We start from the raw sequence: 15901 nt of genomic DNA on the forward strand, positions 1-15901 counted from the left end.
AAAAAAATCTGGCCAGGCGTGGTGGCTCACACCTGTAATCCCAGCACTTTGGGAGGCTGAGGCAGGTGGATCACTTGAGCCCAAGAGTTTGAGAACAGCCTGGGCAACATGGTGAGACCCTGCTTCTACTAAAAATACAAAAAATTAGCTGGTCGTGGTGGTGTGTGGCTATAGTCCCAGCTACTTTGGAGACTGAGGTGGAAGAACCACCTGAGCCCAGGAAGTCAAGGCTGCAGTGAGCTGTGACCACGCCACTATACTCCAGCCTGGGCAACAAAAGTGAGATGCTGTCTCAAAAACAAAAAAGTCTTTAAAATGGTAGAAAAATTTTGTGGCATTTTTACTCACCCTTTTCCCAGCCCTTCCCCAGCAAGGCAGCCGTCTAGGTCTTGAAGCAGCAGCAGGCCAGTTCCCAGTTCCCTCTGGAGCCAGAGGGAGCAGAGAAAACCTTATTTTCAAATTATTGTGTACGTTTATTGTAACTTGTCAGAGGGATACCTGAAGGACTGATGTGAGTTGTTCACATGTGTTTCACCTAGCTCAGGACTCCAGCAGGAACAGGAGTGGGCAATGCTTGTAAATACTGCAAGGGAGACTAAAGACCCACAGACCTGTGGGGCAAGCAATTACAGGTTGAGACATACAAAAGACTTTAAGGCCTGGAGGAAATGCTGCGGTGTGATTCTTAGGAAAATTTGAAAATTAAGAAGCAGGCGGGTGGATCACCTGAGGTCAGGAGTTCAAGACCAGCCAGGTCAACGTGGTGAAACCTCGTCTCTACTAAAAATACAACAATTAGCTGGGCATGGTGGTAAGCGCCAGTAATCCCAGCTACTTTGGAGGCTGGGGCAGGAGAATCACTTGAACCCAGAAAGCAGAGGTTGCAGTGCAGTGAGCCAAGTTCACACTGCTGCACTCCAGCCTGGGCAACAAGAATAAAACTCTGTCTCCAAAAAAAAAAAAAAAGAAAGAAAAGAAACAGGTATACATGCAGGTGAATTTCAAAAGTCATACGCATATACACATAACCAAGGCAACACATATTCAGAAAAAACTAAGAAGACCTTAAGCTTTCACTTTGGGCTGACCCCTAGGCTCAGAACAAGCCGAGCTAAGTGTGGAAGGAAAGGCCAATTTCCAAGTGTGGAAAAGCCACTTCTGCAAAGACTAGAAGAGATGGGTGTGTGTGTGTGTGTGTGTGTGTGTGTGTGTGTGTGTGTGTTGGCTTTTTGTGTGTTTGTTGTTTAGCTTCTGGCATTCAAAAAAAATCAGCCAAAATATTAGCTGATCATGAGTCAAAGGAACACATGACTTCAGTTAAGCATCAAAGGATTTCTCTTTTCACAGAGCTGATAGTAAATTATGGGTGACTGATATTAAAAATGTGACCAACACCCACTTCTGGGGAAGAGCTGTCTTGTTACTTGGCAACCTCTAGGGAAAGGTAGTTGGGACAAGAGGGTCAGACTCAAGCAATCCTCTTCGGAATTTGTGTTCCTTAATACTTAAGTATTACAATAACCAGAAATTTTTCCTTCCCCTTTCCTCATCCTACCTCCCCATCCTAACCAGCCCCAAGGCAAAGGATCCCCTTGCAGAAAGCCAGGCCGTTTTTGTTAGGGCACCCTATTTCTGGAACATACCCAGGCCTAGAGTATCTGGGACCTAACAGGACTTAAGAAATAATTTAGAGACCTTTGTCAGACCATTCTCTGCTTGGTGTCCCGTCCTTCTTATCTGATCAACCATAAAAATAGTCTGTGATTCCCCTTGTGTATGGTCATGCTGTTCATTAGAGTTGTTACTGTTACCCATTCGGGGTGTAGACGTTCCAGCACAGTCTGCTCCTCTTTCCCATCCCCCTCCCCGGACTCGAGGTTTGGCTCCCAGCCAGAACAGCAAAGTCACATGCTTTTCCCATTGGCTCTGATGCAGGCCCTGGCAGCATTTCAAAATCCACCTCCTTCCTTCTTTATCCACAACTCATTTCTCCCTGGCTTCCTGGCTCTCAAAAGACTGCGTGAGCAGGGGTTAAGAGTGAAGGCATTTCTGGATCTTGATATTTGTTCAGGAAGGAACAGGCAGGACGTGGTCAGAAGGAGGTTTCTGCAAAAATCAACTGAGTATCTCAGGCAAATTTCTGTAGGCGGATGGAACTGAGTGAAGCATTATCTTTTACGGACAAGCTATTGCAGTAGTTGCCATTACAACAGAAGAATACGTTTTTCTGTCTCCTGACGAAGCGTATGTATTCCACACATCTCTTTGGACAGCCCAGGACTGAATATTGGTACACGTATTCTGAAGAGAGTAGGAGAGTAACAGAGGCTTCAGGTTAGATCTGGGATGGAACACGGGATATGGCTGAGTAAGCAGCACTTCTCTTCCCTCCCCTCCCCTCACGCAGAGGCTGAGCCTTGAAGACCCTTCCACAGAAGGAGCAGCCTTCCCCCGGGGCAACTCACCCCTTCCTCCAACACATTTACAGCAAAGGAGCTGTCTCGGCCATGCTCTATTAGGAAATAAGTCACTGAAAATCAGAGATGGGTGGGGAATCAGGAGATCACTTATTAAAACCCAATCATTGTACAGATGAGAAATTTCAACTCCGGTAAGGGAAGTAACATGTTCAAGACCATCAAGCTCTGAGGTAAAGCCAGAGCTAGCGGCACTGGTGAATTCTGACTCCAGATGAGTGCTTTTTTTTCCCCCCAGGTCGAGTCATAAAACTCAGTCTCCCATCCCTCCCCTTACTCCTACCCCTAACTCACCTCCAGTGAAATGTTGAATATACACCTCTTTGGTCTGGCATGCAAAGTCAGGATGTTTGGATTGACAGGAACCTGGATTCTTTCTGCAGGTCTTGTCAACAAATTCACCACAGGAGGTGCAAATTATAGATCTTGTAGGTTCTGAATATTATGTCAAAACCATAGCGTAAGACCACGGGTGGCAGGTAGTCAGGGAAGAGAGGAGAAATACTGATGAAGGTATCTGGCTTGCTATCCTGGACCTTCCAGATTTGCCTAGCCAGACTTCTGGGGACCTCCGAGGACCCTCTCTTCTAGATATATCTCAGCAGAGCCCAGGTCTATCAGGGAATCTGGTTTTAGGCATCATGGGACTACCAGGAAACCCTTTCCCCTCCTCTTTACAGGTACAGCGTGTAGCTGTGTTTCTGAAGGGGACACTGTGCTGGGTATTTCATTGCTGGTAGCACTGGGCAAGTTTGGCTGAGAAAGAAGACCCAGTATCCATGGGAAAGGAAAGAAGAGGATTTGTCTTCAGAGTTACTTACCAAGACCTGAACCCCTGTTGAGAGAAAATCATGCTATTGCTCTCCAATTTGCACATCCATAGGCACTGAATTATTTTTTTTATCACCCCTTCCCTTCAAGCATCCCTCCTCACCCCCTTCCTGTAGCTACAGTTTGGTGGGCAGCAGCAACAGCAGGGTCCCCAACAGCAGATCCTCCATAGTGGGGAAAGATATTTGCACCAGCCACAGACTCAGGAACCTGGACTCAATAAACACTGGCCCTATAGCTCCTGCCCCTCAGGATCAGGACTTTAGAACATCACTCCCTGACCCCATCACCTTGCTCCCTTTGCCTCCCTACTGTGGGACTCACCCTTCATGGGAGACCAGCACAAAACCAGGAGAGCTCCTGCGAGCAGGAAGAACAGGAGCCGGTACATATATGCTGGAGGAAGCATGTATGTACTAGAGGGAGAGAATGAGGCAGCAGGCAATCAGCTGCAGAAAGGGCTCAGTGATGGCGCACCCAACAGGATGTGGACGGAGGTGAAGCTGCAATTTCCTCCCTAGTTTCCTGTGAGGTGTGGCCTGGGCTATAAAAGCTGTAGTTTAGTTACTTGTATTGGGAGGCCCTGCCTAAGAGAGTGGGTGTTCTGCTTCCTCTCACTATTCCAAAGTCAACCCAGGGCCTTGATCAAGAATTTTGTATAGGGAAGAGGTAACCCTAGCATCAAGGGAAGATGTTATAGCTTCATGCCACAGGCACACAAGTGTATGGCACACCGCATGCTGTGTTGGGATTCCTGATTCAGCCATATCATACAACACTGGGCTGATGAAGGGAGAGACCATTCAGGTGAAGATGAGGAACAAGCTCACCTCAGAGTTTCAGTATGCCCGATAAGAATGGAGTTGGAGACTACAAATTCATAAACAGGTCCAGCACAGGGGACCCAAGATGTAGCCATAACAGGTTGTTCCTAGTGGTGACCCGCAATAGTACAGGGAATCTAAAAAGAGTATGACAAGTTGAAGGCATGAAAAGTTAAGGAGAGAATTGGCAATCAATTTGCAACCATTCAATTTTACCTATGGAAATATAAACAAAGACATTATATTAAGGAAACCATGGCACCTACACAAAAGGAAGGCATCTTAAAGGTTGCAAACACCCCAACATGTTTTCTTCTTCCTGCATCCTTTTCTCTTCCCTCTAATACTCGTTGATTAAGTCCACTTGTTCTTCTTTCCCATGTCTTTTGACTAAACTATTTTTGAACAATTTCTTTCTTTTTTTTTTTTTTTTCTTTGAGATGGAGTTTCGCTCTTGTCGCCCAGGCTGGCTGCAATGGTGCGATCTCAGCTCACTGCAACCTCCACTTCCCAGGTTCAAGCGATTTTCCTGACTCAGCCTCCTGAGTAGCTGGGATTACTAGCATGCACCACCACGCCCAGCTAATTTTTGTACTTTTAGTGGAGACAGGGTTTCACCACATTGGCCAGGCTGGTCTCGAACTCTTGACCTCAAGTGATCCATCCGCCTTGGCCTCCCAAAGTGCTGGGATTACAGGCGTGAGCCACCGTGCCCAGCTTGGACCATTTCTGTAGACACAACCCAAGTCTAAGCTTCAATATGTTTAATCTGGCTGAAAGAAGCTTATTTTGCTAGTTTTCTAGTTTGTTTTCTTTTCAAATATTTCCACCTCTACGTAGATGAATTAAAAACATATCTCTTCAAGCCTATTCTGTGGTCTACAGCTATAGAACCCAATTCATTTCAGAAAGTTTCACACTATAGCCCACCGAACAAGACTAAAGGCAATTCAGAGTAGAAATCAGTCACCATTGACTAGGATGACAGAACAATAGCTTATACAGGAGATATAATGTAAGGAATTTTAGAACTTAGCTAAGCAAAATTAAGGTGAGTGGCATTCTCTAAGAGAAAGGTGCATGCAAAGTTCTAGAGACTTGCAGGCTCTCCATGTCACAGATTAGATTCTTCTCTTGTAATGTCTTTATCTAGTTTTGTATCAGTGTAATGTTGGCCCTATAAAATGAGATATGGCAAAAATAACTGCTCTTCCAATGTCCTGGAGGACTTTTTATAGAATTGGTATTGTTTCTTGCTTAAATATTTGATAGAGCTCATCAGTGAAGTCATCTGGGCTTTCCCTATGAGAACGTTTTTATTTTTATTTTTTGTGTGTGTGAGAGGTTTTTAACTACAAAGTCACCATCTACCTAAGACATCTTTATTTCTTTTTGGGCAACTGTTGGTTGTTAGAGTCTTTAGGAACTGCCCATTATCTCTCATAGTAAGTACCATACTAAGCACCTATATGAGTTTGCTTATTATGGTTTGGTATTGTAAAGACTTAATGTATTACAGTGCTGACAACAGAGTAAATGCATAGTCATTATTGTTATCAATATTTTCTAAAGAGAATAAAAATCTTTGACTAAGACAAAAAATATTCCAGGTGAATTTCACTTAATTATCTATTCTGTAGAATGACAGAAATTCAAAAGACTCAACTACTAACCTATACCTAGAAAGAAGAGAAGTATCGACATTTTCTATGGTTTGAATGTCCTCTCCAAAACTCATGTTGAAACTTCATCCCCAATGTGGCAGTACTGAAAGATGGTGAGTTTAAGAGGCGATTGGATCATGAGGGCTCTGCTCCTGGAGCTGCCATGACTCAGGTGGCCCCAGATCTGGCTTATGCCATAGCTCCAGAAGGTCTAAGTCCTAAACCTTGCTGGTGTCCACGTAGTGCTAATTCTGCAGCCTTGCAGAAAGAGAAGAGCTGCGGAGAGGCTTTGCAGCCTCCACACAGATTTCAAAGGATATTGTCAGAAGTCTGAGCCCCCAGCCAGAGACTTGTCACAGAGAAGGATCAACTGCAGATAGCCCCCACTACAGCAATGCTGAGCAGAAATGTGGGATTGGAGCTGCTGCAGAGTGTCCCTCCCAGGGAAATGCCTAGTGGAGCCATGGGAGCAAGATGACCACAAAGAGTCTCCACTTGGGTAATATCTAATGGAGCTTTGGGAGCAGGACTGCCATCGAAACTTTAGAACTGCAGAGCTGCAAGCATGCAATGCCATCCTGCAAAAACTGGGTGGACTGAGTTCAGTCACAAGCAACGGGGGTCTTGAGAACCCAATCCCCATACTAGTGTGCAGTGGTTGCCAGACATGGAATTGAAAAAGACTATTCTGGAGTCTTAAGACCCAATGTCTGCTCTCTTGGGTTCCAGACTTGCTTAGAGTTTATTACCCCTTTCTTCTTGTCTACTTCTCCATTTTGGAATGGGAATATATATCCTAGGCTTGTCTCACCATTGTATCTTGGAAGTAGATAACTTGTTCTGATTTTACAGGTTCACGGATGAGACTCTGGACCTTGGACTTTGGGCTTTTGAGTTGGTGCTGCAATGAGTTAAGACTTTGGGGCTATCAGGGTGGAATTTGTATTTGTATGTGAGAAGGACATATGTTTTTGGGGACCAGGGGTGGAATGCTATGATTTGAATGTTCCCTCTAAAACTCATGTTGAAACTTAATTCCCAATATGGCAGTATTGAGAGGTAGCTCCCTTAAGAGATCATTGTTCAAAATGGGTTATCATGGGAAGGGAGCTGGTGGCTTTATAAGAAGAGAAAGAGAGAAGTGAGTGAACACGTTAGCACACTCAGCCCCCTCATCATGTGATACCCTGCACTGCCCCAGAAGTCTTCAGAAAGTTTCCACCAGCAAGAAGGCTCTTACCACCGGCCTCTACCTGTAAGAAATAAATTTCTAAAAGAAAGTTGGGATGAAAATGCTAGAGATAAGAGAATGCAGACTTGCAAAAGAAGTGGCTTATCCTAGGACTCTGCCTTTTGAGGAAAAACACCTCTTGTGTTTTTGTGTCCTGCAACTACTCTTTCCCCATTATAAATTACCCCATTCAGGTATTCTGTTACAGAAATGGACAGTAACAGAAAACGGACTGGACCTAAAACAACGTTGAACCTTGGGGACCTTTCAATGTACCCCTTTCCTCTTCTCTTGGCTAATGTAATCTTTCAAACAATAAGAAATCATTTTTTTCTAAGACTGTCCCTATATCCCACAAATGGATATAGTGTGTCAAATAAGTCCTCTCTCACAGTTCAAGGGATTAGCAAATGATCAATTCTGCCCTCCTTTAGTGGCTCTAGTAAAGGGCCATAGTTGAAAAGTCAGCGTCCTGTATCCTAGTGAAAATTCTTCCAAAGATTCTGCTGTGATCAAGAAGACCCTTGGTGTGAGAATCACAGTAAGTTACACTGCTTCCGTCCCACATGGCCTCTAGTTCTAGATGGCCAAGGTCATTCCTCCATTAATTCTGATGCAGGTCTTTGAATAAAACTCTGAGAAATTAACACTAGAATATTTTCTCCTAGAGGTATCATTATACCCACTTTACAGTTTTGGAAACTGAGGCTAAGTGATTTGCCAAGGTCAAAGTACTAGGGAGCAAAACTGAGATTTGAACTTGGGCCTGTCTCAACAATCCGCCTAGCTATTAACTGTTGTGCCAGCACCTGCCATATGTAAAGCACCCAGCTCAGTGTTCCAGAAACAACAGGGACCTTTCCAGCATTTTTTCTATTTCCTCTTTTTTTTTTTTTCTTTTTTCTGAAGCTGAGCAGATGTCAGTAAGTTGAATATTGAGATACTCTGGAGCACTGTTTTCTACATGGAAAGCCACAGAGGCAGAAAATGTGCAAAAAACCCAGGGATGTAATTGTTCATGAGAGCAATCCTAAAACTCAAGTACAAAGGAAACTCAAATACAAAGGAAACTCAAGTACAAAGGATGACCCTGCTTTGCTTTTTAAAACGGGGAGGAGAGAGGCCTGCAGCTTACTGGTTAAGATCCCCTCATGAGCCAGGCATGTCATCTTTGAATCCCTCTTAATAGCTGTGGAATCTTAGACAAGCAAGTAACTTCTCTAAGGTTCAATTCCCTCAGGGGTAAAATGGAGAGAACAGTATCACCTCCATCAGGTTGTTTAGATGAGTAAATGAGTTATGTTATGTAAAGCCATTGCAATAGTTCCTGGCATGTATCTAATATTACTAGTCAGTGTACAATGGACTGGGGGCAGAAGAAAGGGCCACTCCAGGATGTGAAACATGCTAGGAAATTGCCTGTGACTGGCAGCAGCATGAGAAGCAGGATCAAGCAGAATTGTATAACAAGATTATGTTCTGGTGACAGAACCATATTTACAGTTTTAGCCAAGAGCTGAGTGCTTACTGTAGCCTCACCTGGCACTGTCGGGGCACCTTGCCCATCCTATGAGCTCCTACAGGTTTGAGGATTAGGTGATATTATCCCCATGTATAAGTAATAAACTAAGACAATAAATGAAAGAGCTGAGATTTGGGCCATAGTCTACCTGGTTCTACTGCTTACGCTCTTGACAATGCTGAATACCACTTTATAGGTAAGGCAGTAGCAGGGAAAGGCTTTGCACCCTGACTTCCTCTCTAAAAGAAAGTTGGGATGGAAATGCTAGGGATAAGATCAGGCAGACTTGCAGAAGAAGTGGCCTATCCTAGGACTCTGCCTTTTGAGGAAAAACACCTCTTGTGTTTTTGTGTCCTGCAACTACTCTTTCCCCTTTGAGCCCCTCGAGCAGCTTTCCTCTGTAAGCCTCATTGCCAATACGCACTCCCCACTCCTAGCTTTTGCTCTTCTGTAAGAACCAGGGAAGGACCGCTCTCATGCCCCCATATTCTAGAAGTTGGTCGTTTCCACAAGCATTTATTTCCTGGGAGAGAACTGGGGGTTCTGGAAGCAATGCCTAGAATGACAGGGAAAGGCCTGACTACTGGATAAAATTCAGTGGGCTCAAACTCCTGGATTCCAAGGACCAGAACAACGGTAAGAAGAGACAATGCAGGAGCTGCTTGATAACAGCCAACATTATAAAGTTATTGTATGTACATTATCTTGTTGTACGCTTGTTCCCAACCATAAGCCCGTGAGGAAGGCAATGTGGTGGTCACTTTCAGCATGAGGAAGCAGAGGTCTGAGAAGGTGTGGCTTGAGGGTTTCAGGACTCCACACCCAGTGCTGGGTAACCACACCTTACAACCTGCTCAGTTTCTTAAACATAATTTGGGACCGAGGAGCACACTGGAAGTGAATGTGGACCTTTGAAATAGTGTTTATTGCCCAGATACAGCGTGACACTACCCCAAGGTCAAATTTCTCCCCACCTCAGACTATTTATGGCAGACTCTCTGAGAAACAGAGAAGGAAGAGGATGAGTGGGAAAAAATGCAACCTTCTTTAGCTAGGAGAGAAGTAACTCAGCAGGAATCTTCTCAGAAGTCCAAGTCTGAGGCTTGACCAACTGCCTTTGCATCAGGGCTCTAGGTCTGTGTCTGCATCCAGCAGCCCTCAGTGAATCGGAAACGCAGGAGACATCAGGATCACCACATGAGAGGGACTCTTTCCTTTTCCAGCTCTTAGGGCTTCCTCTGGGCACCAGAAAATAGTGACATTTTCTTAAGCTGTTGCCATTGCTAAGAAAGAAATTTGATAAAGAAATTCATGATCTGGGGGTGACATCAGCAAGATGCTGAGCAGAAACTTCCGGCACTCTTCCCCTCCACAAAAAAAAAAAAAAAAATTGACTCAGGGTCCCCCAGGGAGTATTCTGAGTTACTTAAGACATGTTTAGTGTGAATCTCAACATTCTAGGACTCTGTCTTAGAAAACACAATGCTGAAGGATGAAGTTAACCCAAAGGGTGACTCTGATGGTGGAGGATCAGGCTGTATGGCATCTGGGTCCGGCCATAAAATGTAATGACATTAATCATGATAAAATAGCGACCAGGTATTGGACATTTATTATGTGTCAGGCACTACGCTACAGTTTACATGTCTTATTTAAAGATCATAATAGCATTATTATCCCCATTTTCAGATGAGAAACAGGCTTTTTGAACAAGCTTGAAATGCATATTCATATGGAGATTTTAAAAAAAACGGCAGTCTGCATCTCAGAAGAGGATGTAGAGAGGAAGATGAAGATGTGTGGGTCGTCAGCCTGTAGAGGGTATTTAGAGCTATGTGATGACGTAACTGGAGGAGATAATAAGGCAAAAAAGGCAAGGACTGAGCAAGTCATGTAAATGATACAGCCTCAGGTTTTTTGTACTATAAAGAAAAATTTTTAACCTGAAATTCAAGCCACCAGGTATTATTATAATTAACAGTGTTGTTGTTGTTATTGTTGTTTTGTACAACTTTTATGCATCTGCCTGCATAGATGCTGTGCCACATAAGTGCAGTGCTTTATGTCTGGTTTTCAGATTGTTGCCTATGCTCTGGCTGAGCTGCCTGCTAAGAATCCTCCTGAATGAATGGAGTTAGATTTGTGCCTGCTGACTGTCTTCTGAGGAGCAGCTCAGAGGACAAGAGGGCATCAGAATGAATGAAGTGCCCAAAAGAGGGCCGCCATGCCAACACCTCAAAAAGCCAGAGTGGTGACCCTGAATGGTGGGAGGTGGGACAGGAGACAGAATGGTAAATGACTGTCAAGTAGTGAGAACCAAAAAATAACTTGACAATTAAAAAAAAAAACATATCAAAGTCAAATTATGCCCCAACTGTACTTGTGATACTAAAATTTTCACTACTCCATCAATTTTAAAACTGTGGAGACCCAGGAACTTCAGTGGTGCCCAAGTGGAGAGTTTCCTTAAGAGTGCCTTTGGACATGCATCCTAGCTCTCTATTTGGGGGAGAAGCTTTTCTGGGATGGGGAAGGGAGTGTGGAAGTGTTACAAAAATTTCACTGTCTTACAGCGTGTGTGAGCATACAACCTTAGAAAATTTCTAAAGCTTGGAGAAAAGTCTGCATCCTTTTATAACCTTTGATTTTTTATCATTTTGGCACAAGATTCAGCCTTTGAAATTATAAGAGCTTTTTTTTCGTAGTATTTTCACATCTTCTAAATGTCCTAGTACTCTTTCTTCTCCACCACCCTCCAAATGCTGCCAAGAGTTCTGGTGCCGCATCGTTCCAGTGCCTTGTTCCGTCTTCTCACCTGACTGAGTTTTCACCTCTCATCTGATGCCCATCTGCACTTTAATGATAAAAATCTACCTTAGCTCAAGGCTCCAAGAAGATGATGTTCTATTCCCCTAACCCCATGCACTGAACCCAAGCTGTTTCTGGAACAATGATCCCGGGCTTATCAGGACTACTGTCTGAACTACTGAACTACTCTCTCCACACCCACCTCCCAACCAGTCTAGAGCTTCAAGAAGCTCCCAGAAAGACTCACTACTTGTCCTTGAGAACAGGGATTCAATCTAACTTCCCTTGGCACTTTAGGTCATGGCCAGGGAAGATATTTCTTTCAGGGCCTCTTCTTCTTGGTTTTAGTTATACAAACTTCCTTCTGCAGTTTCATCATTTTATTCTTTTCTTTGAGCCTTTTTTCAAGTTTAGTGCTTAGAAAAAATCTCCTTCCAGCTTCCAGTGCCGTATTCTTTCATTCCTGCAAGTAGGTCCAGCATCCCAGCTTCTCCTTCCTGCACTCAGAGGAGCAGAGCAAATGAGTTCTCTGCCTTTTGCCCTGCACAAACCCAAGGCTCACAGGACTGTATTTTAATTGATTCAATTCAGCAAATGCTTACACATTGAAAAAAGAATGGGCTCCAGGTGAGCAACACGGAGGCCATAACAAAAACAGCACTAGCACGAATGGAGAGGAGAATGATAGTAGTGATGTGATGAATGCTGAATAGACTAGACTCTGTCAGTGGTTGAATGTGGAACAAGGGAGGAAAAGGAGTCAAAGGTAATGCTGACTATATCCATATCACGGCTCTAGGCTAAGCTATGGGAACACAAAGGAGGAACTGGGTCAGAGGGGGAGTGCTGAAAAAACAAACATTTATACCAAGATGTGAGGTTGAGCAGAAGTTTTCTAAGCGAGGAAGGGAGTGGCAAAAAGTATAAGAAAAAGAGAAGGGGCTTACTCAGGGAACTTAAGGGTCTTCATTGTTGAAGCCTACAGTGCAAGCTGAGTGGGACTAAATGCAAAGGCAGCAATTAGGTGAGAGCAGTACCCCACTCTCCAAGGAGCTTCCCCAGGATCTCCCTGCCTTCCCCACGTGACCAGGGACTCAGCTGCCTTTCTTTCCTCCCTAGACGTCTACTATCCACTGTATCTTTCAGAGATTTTTCTCCATTTATGCCTGGCCACAGAGTAGGCCACAAGATTTCATCTCCCTATTTGTACTTTTTGGTTTCAGGATTTTACTGCCAATCACTTAAAGCACAGGAATATTAAAGGGTTTTAAAATCTTACTAAGTTCTTATAATCCTTGGTCTATGGAAACCAGCTCCCTTCTTTCCACATTTGGTCACTATAGCACCATGGTTAGGAGTTAGACTAGTCTCTGTTTCAATTTGGATTCTCCGCTGTCTAGTTGTGAGAGATTGTGTGGGCTTTAACCTCTCTATCATCAGTTTTCAACAGAAAAAAATAAGTAACAGTGTCTATCAAACAACACTGTGAGTACACAATTAGTACATATAAGCTATTTAGTTGTTTTAAAATAGTATACCTTTTGAGGAGACCTGGAAGTAACACCAGTGAAAAAAACAAAAGAGGGAATTCCAGTAACCTCCACAAACACACATACAAACTCACACAAAATTTGTCAGAATCAACCTTATTAGAACTCTGGAAAATATCCAAAGATTTACATTAATCAGAAAAAATGATGAACCACAATAAGATGACTTAAACACAGTAGGAAAGGTTTGCAGCACTTTTAAGTTAAACGTTGTTGAGCTTGCTCCCTGGTATAGTTGAAATCTTAAAGACAACAGCCTACATTCCTGGTCATAGGCTGGAAATTACCTGATTATTGTTCGTCTGTTTTGACTTGTCTGCTCTTGCCTTTATTTTACCTAACTTGTAACTCTCTCAGTGTGAAAAATCAGCTAAGTGGCGGCTTACTGGGTATATATACCCAAAGGATTATCAATCATGCTGCTATAAAGACACATGCACACGTATGTTTATTGCAGCACTATTCACAGTAGCAAAGACTTGGAATCAACCCAAATGACCATCAGTGACAGACTGGATTAAGAAAATGTGGCACATATACACCATGGAATACTATGCAGCCATATAAAAGGATGCATTCATGTTATTTGCAGGGACATGGATGAAGCTAGAAACCATCATTCTCGGCAAACTATCACAAGAACAGAAAACCAAACACCGCATGTTCTCACTCATAGGTGGGAACTGAACAAGAGATCACTTGGACTCAGGAAGGGGAACATCACACACCGGGGCCTATCATGGGGAGGGGGGAGGGGGGAGGGATTGCATTGGGAGTTATACCTGATGTAAATGATGAGTTGATGGGTGCAACACACCAACATGGCACAAGTATACATATGTAACAAACCTGCACATTATGCACATGTACCCTAGAACTTAAAGTATAATAATAAAAAAAAAAAAATAAGGAAGAAGGAAAATATGTAATTGTATAATTACAAAGTTTAATATGATTGTGAAGCAACATTAAGGAAAGAGAAATCACTAAAAATTAAAAATAAAACAAATCAAATAAGTCAAAAAAAAAAAAAGAAAACACTGAAAAGCAAATGAATGAACTGTTGAAACCTTGGACAATGGAGTAGAGTTGAGTCAACAACAGACATGCCAAAAGCCTCGGGGAAAACTCTGGGAATAAAGTTACTTCAGTGAATAATAACTCTAGAAGGCTCTCAAGAATAATAGAAAATTACATTACACACATGTTCAGAACCGGAATGACTTGAGAATATCCTGAGCTTTAACTTTTATCTGATCTTTAGGCTCAAGTAGAAAGTGAAGGCTAAGGCAGACTTGAAAAATGGACTGGCCTAGCATTGAAAGAGTGCCCTAACACAGAGCCAATCTGCAAAGACTGGAAGAATTTTGTGTTTGTCTGCTTTTTATTTCAGGCATTTAACGAACTTTTGACAATTTGAGTATGCTATGTGTAAGTGTAGATCTTTTTTATTTTATTCTATCTGGAGTTCCTTGAGCTTCTAGAATATGAGATTCATGTAGTCTATCAAACTTGAGAGGTCTGGGGCCTTTATTTTTTTCCAAATATTCTTTTGCCCCTTTCTCTCTACTCTTTCTGGAATTTATTTTATGTGTATATTGGTGTGCTTCATGGTGTCTCACAGGTCTCTAAAGCTCCGTTCCTTTTTTATGCTTTTTTCTTTCTGCTCCTTACTCTGGATAATTTCAGTTGATCTATCTTTAAGTTCTGTAATTCTCTTTCTTCTACCTGCTCAAATATCTTGTTAAACCCCTCTAGTAAATTTATTTCAGTTATTGCAATTTTCAATTCCAAAATTTCAATTTGGCTCATTTTTTATAATTTCTGTCTCTATTTATATTCTGTACTTGTTGACAAGTTGTTTTCCTAGTTTCCTTTAGTTCTTTATCTACTGTTTCCTTTGAGTCTTTAATCCAAAAAGAAAGATCTCAACTCAATAGCCTTACTTTCCATCCAAGAAACTAGAAAAAGCAAAGCAAACTAAACCTAAAGGAAGCAGAAAAAAGGAGGAAAAGAGATTAGAATTGAAATAAACAAAATAGAGAATAGAAAACAGTAGAGAAAATCAATAAAACCAAAAGTTAGTTTAGGAATAAGTCAACAAAACTGACAAACCTTTAGCTATTCTGACCAACAAAAAAAGAGAGAGAAATATAAAATTCCTAAAATTAGAAATGATAAGGGGCATATTAATACTGGTCCTAATGAAATAAAAAGGACTTTAAAGGAATACTATCAACAACTATATGCAAACAAATTAGATAACCTAGATAAAATGGACATGTTCCAAGAAACATAGAAACTATTACTGACTCAAGAAGAAATATACAATCTGAATAGTCCTTTAACAAGTAAAAAGATTTAATTAATAATCAGAAACCTTTCTTCAAAGAAAAGTCCAGGCACCAATGGCTTCATTAGTACACTCTACCAAACATTTAAAGATAAACACCAATCTTTCAAAAACTTTTCCAAAAAAATAAGTGGAAGGAACACTTCTAAATTCATTCTATGAGGACAGCATTACCCTCTGATGGTCTGGTAAGTCTCATGTTGAACTGTTAGAGGTGGGGCCTTGTGGGAGGTGATTGGATTATGGGGGTAATTTCTAATGGTTTAGCACCATCCCCCTAGTGCTGCCTCCTGATAAAATTCTCATGAGATCTGGTTGTTTAAAAGCGTGTAGCACTTCCCCCTTCACTGCTCTTCTTCCTGCTTCCACCATGTAAGATGTGCCTTCTTCCTCTTCACCTTCCACCATGATTGTAATAATATGTGATAATAACCTCCAAAATGTCATGGATGCAAAAATCTTTTATACATTACTCTTGCTGTCCCCAAGCACTTCAGCCGACATCTTGCGTAGACCACCATCCCACTTGGCTGTAGACCTGCACTGTGCCCTGCTGCAACCTGCTTCCTTCCAGTTGCCACTCTTCTTCTCATATAGAGACCTGCTTCCTTCCAGTTGCCACTCTTCTTCTCATATAGAGA

The sequence above is a fragment of the Colobus angolensis genome, unplaced genomic scaffold, assembly GCF_000951035.1.
Source record: "Colobus angolensis palliatus isolate OR3802 unplaced genomic scaffold, Cang.pa_1.0 Scaffold137, whole genome shotgun sequence".
NCBI classification, from domain to species: Eukaryota; Metazoa; Chordata; class Mammalia; order Primates; family Cercopithecidae; genus Colobus; species Colobus angolensis.